The sequence below is a fragment of the Cucurbita maxima genome, unplaced genomic scaffold (genome assembly GCF_002738345.1).
Source record: "Cucurbita maxima cultivar Rimu unplaced genomic scaffold, Cmax_1.0 Cma_Scf00019, whole genome shotgun sequence".
NCBI classification, from domain to species: domain Eukaryota; kingdom Viridiplantae; phylum Streptophyta; class Magnoliopsida; order Cucurbitales; family Cucurbitaceae; genus Cucurbita; species Cucurbita maxima.
In genome coordinates, this window is record NW_019272035.1 from 2,885,016 (window position 1) to 2,889,438 (window position 4,423).

Sequence of the window (4,423 nt, forward strand, 5' to 3'; positions counted from 1 at the left end):
AAATTAAATTTTTTGAACATGATTGTTGTGAAAAAGAAAAGTTAATTAAATTACTCAAAGAAGAGGAATCAAATACTGTGCAAGAACTTGTTAAGGCTAAAGAGTCTATTCAAAAGTTAACTGTAGGATCAAAAATTAGATAAAATAATTGAAGCAGGTAAGCCTTATGGTGATAAAACAGGATTAGGCTATGTTGATGTATGTTCTACACCTTCAAGTTCTAAAACAATATTGTTAAAGCATCTTTCATTATGTTTAAGCCTAACACATGCAAATTTGTATCACAATATGATAAATCTAGATTTGTGCCTATATGTCATTATTGTGGTGTTAAAGGTCATATTACACCTAATTGCTTTAAATCGAAAAATTCTCAAAACATTCCTTCGAGAAGAAAATTTTCTCAAAATATAAAATTTAACAATGTTTTAAGAAATAATTTTTCTATTGAAAATAGATAAACTTAGTTCAAGAAATAAATTCTTGCATGATGTTTGTTTTTCGTGTGGTGAGTTTTTTAATATGAATGCAAATATGATTCCTAAATTTGTGAAAACTAATTTATTAGGACCAAGTATGGGTACCAAAAGGTCAATTTTGAATATCTTCATTTATAGGTTTATTTGAAAGTCTCCAAGAAAAATAAGGGGTATTTGGACAGTGGTTGCTCAAGACACATGCTGGGAAACCAATCCAAGTTTGTGAATCTTTCCAAGAAGGATGGAGGCTTAGTAACTTTTGGCGACAACGAGAAAGGTAAAATAATTGGTAAGGGTACTATAGGTAATGACTCTGGTACTCTCATCGAAAATGTACTTTTAGTTGATGAAGATGATTGGTTTTTATCATGATTTGTCCTCTACAAGGACTCCTCAACAAAACGGTGTAGTTGAAAGAAAAAATCGTACTTTACAAGAATTTGCTAGATCAATGTTAAATGAATATGATTTACCTAAATATGTTACGTTTAAAATAGAGTTTTAATTAGACCATGTTTAGATAAAACTCCTTGTGAACTTTGACATAATAAAATCCCAAATATCGAGATTTCAAAGTTTTTGGTTGCAAATGTTTTATTTTGAACCACAAAGAAAAGCTGGGAAAATTTGATTCTAAGACGGATATTAATATTTTTCTTGGTTATTCTATCTATTAGTAAAGTTTAGAGTTTTTAATAAGAGAACTTTAGTTATAGATGAATCTATGCGTGGTATTTGATGAATCTTGCAATGATATTTCTAATGAGTCTATATGTAGGGATGATTTAGAAAGAAATTTTAGAGATTTACCTGTCAAGGAAAGAAAACTCTTTCGAGTGAAGAAGAAGTGAGCTTAAATGAAAAGAAGGAAGAAAGTTCATCATCAGTGTCAAAAGTATGGAAGTATACCTCATCTCATCCCAAAGACTTGATTATTGGTGATCCCGAACAAGGTGTAAAAACTCGTTCCTCTATTAATTTATTTAATAATCTTGCTTTTGTTTCTCAAATTGAACCAAAAAGTCTTAAGGATGACGAAAATGATGAGTTTTGGATTTTAGGTATGCAAGAAGAACTAAATCAATTTGGAAGAAAAAAGTTTGGGACCAAATGGATTTTTAGAAATAAAATTGATGAAAATAGGAATATCATTTGAAATAAAGCTACACTGGTAGCTCAAGTTATTGTTAGGAGTGTTAAACGTAGAGTAAATCATATTTGTGTATAGTAAGATAATCTAGTGATTTACTAGATTGTTACCAAATCTTATCTCTTGGAGTTCGAGGAAACAATCAACAGTTTCTCGTTCTAGTACGGAGGCCGAATATAAGGCGGTTGCTGATGCCACTGCTGAATTAATTTGGATCCAAGTTCTCTTGCGTGAGCTCGGGATCTCGCAAGCGCGAGCACCTAGCCTGTGGTGTGACAACATTGGTGCCACCTACCTGTCCGCCAATCCAATTTTTCATCGACGGACGAAGCATGTTGAGGTTGATTACCACTTCGTTCGTGAACGAGTATCGACTCGTCAGCTTGATGTTCGACTTATTTCTTCGAAGGATCAGCTCGCCGATATCATGACAAAGCCATTACCAGCTCCTTCTTTTAGCAATTTTAGGCGCAATCTGAACTTAGTAGTACATCGTCCAAATTGAGGGGGGGTGTTAAACGTAGAGTAAATCATATTTGTGTATAGTAAGATAATCTAGTGATTTACTAGATTGTTACCAAATCTACTCGTCCTTTCTGTTACGAGGCCTTTTGGGGAAGCCCAAAGCAAAGCCATGAGAGCTTATGCTCAAAGTGGACAATACCATTGTGGAGAGTCGTGATTCCTAACATGATATCAGAGCCATGCCCTAAACTTAACCATGTCAATAGAATCCTCAAATATCGAACAAAAAATTGTGAGCCTTGGAAGTGTAGTCAAAAGTGTCAAACAAAGGGTGTACTTTGTTCGAGGGCTCCAGAGAAAGGAGTCGAGCCTCGATTAAGGGGAGGCCTTTTGGTAAGCCCAAAGCAAAGCCATGAGAGCTTATGCTCAAAGTGGACAATATCATACCATTGTGGAGAGTCGTGTTTGTCTAACAAGGAGGAAGGTATAGACTATGAAAAAACTTTTGCCCCAGTTACTAGATTAGAAGCTATTAGAATGTTACCAAAAATTTTATATTATATCAAATGGATGTGAAGAGTGCATTCTTAAATGGTTATATTAGGGAGGAAATTTATGTAAAACAATCTCCTATATTTGAAAATTTTGATTTTGTCTGAGTTGAAAAAGGCTTTTATGGCTTAAAACAAGCTCTAAGAGTTTGGTACAATAGACTTAGTAATTTTCTTATTGAGAATGATTTCAAAATAGGTAAACTCGACACTACTCTCTTTATTAAAATTAAAGAAAAAGATACGTTATTAGTGCAAATATATGTGGATGATATTATATTTGGTTTACTAATTCTTCTTTATGCGAAGAATTTTCTAAATGTATGCCTAACGAGTTTGAGATGAGTATGATGGGAGAACTCAGTTTCTTTCTTGGACTTCAAATCAAACAACTGAAAGATTGTATCTTCCTAAATCAAAAGAAGTACATTAAGGATTTACTCAAAAGGTTCAAGTTCAATGAAGGTAAGATTGCAAAAACTCCAATGAGCACATCTACCAAGCTTGATAACGATGAAAAAGGTAAATTTGTAGATATAAAATCTTAATTGGATCTTTACTTTACTTGACTGCTAGTAGACCTGATATTATGTTTAGTGTATGTCTTTGTGCTAGATTTCAATCTTGTCCTAAGGAATCTTATCTACATGCCGTTAAAAGAATATTTAAATATTTGCTTGGGACTATTAATTTAGAATTGTGGTATCCTTAGAAATGTTGGGTTTAAATTGGTAGGATATTCTGATGCGGATTTTGCTGGAAGTTTACTTATCGTAAAAGTACTAATGGAACTTGTCAATTTCTTGGTAGTTCATTAGTTTCTTGGTTTAGTAAAAAGCAAAATTCGGTTGCCTTATCTACTACGGAACCTGAATATATTGTGGTTGCTAGTTGTTGTGCTCAAATTCTTTGGATGAAACAAACTCTTTGTGATTTTGGATTAAAATTTGATAGTATGTCTATCTTTTGTGATAACACCAATGCTATTCATTTAACCAAAGATCTTGTTCATCATTCTAGAACTAAACATATTGACATTAGACATCATTTTATTAGAGAGCAGGTGCAAAATGACAATATTATTCTTGATTTTGTAAACTCTAATAATCAATTAGCATATATTTTTACCAAGCCGTTAAATGAAGAATTTTTTTGCAAAAATAGGCTTGAGCTTGGTATTATTCGGTGTGATATATCTTGAATTTGAGTTTGGTATTACTCGGTGTAAGATGAATTTTATAATCTTCATTATAGGCATGTTCTTAGGGGGAGCATGTCATTCTTTTATTATTGTTTTATTGTTCTTTTTATGATTACAAAGGAGAGAAAATGAGGAAAAATAGGCTCTAAGTTTGTTATTTTATAATTAATGAATTACTTCGTTGTGATGTTTCATAATTCATTGAAACATTAATATAGGGGGAGAATATAGATGTGAGTGAATTTCAAAGTTCTGATGATATATTAGAATGCCTATGATGATGCATCGATATTAGTATCAATATTATTATTTGGACATGTGCATTATTTTAAGTTTTATGGTTTTCATACTATTTTTCTTGAAATGGTTTGTCGTCATACAAAAGGGGGAGATTGTTGGCTTTTTCGTCTTAATCTCAAATTAATTAATTAATTGATATTTTGATGATACCAAACCTACCTTCAATTATTAACAATTCTCAGTATTTTTGTCCACAGTGTAAGGTTGGGAATAACTATTTCAACGTTTTTTTTTGTTCACTCAAATTAGAGATAAAACGAAGAAGTTCCAGTCAAAA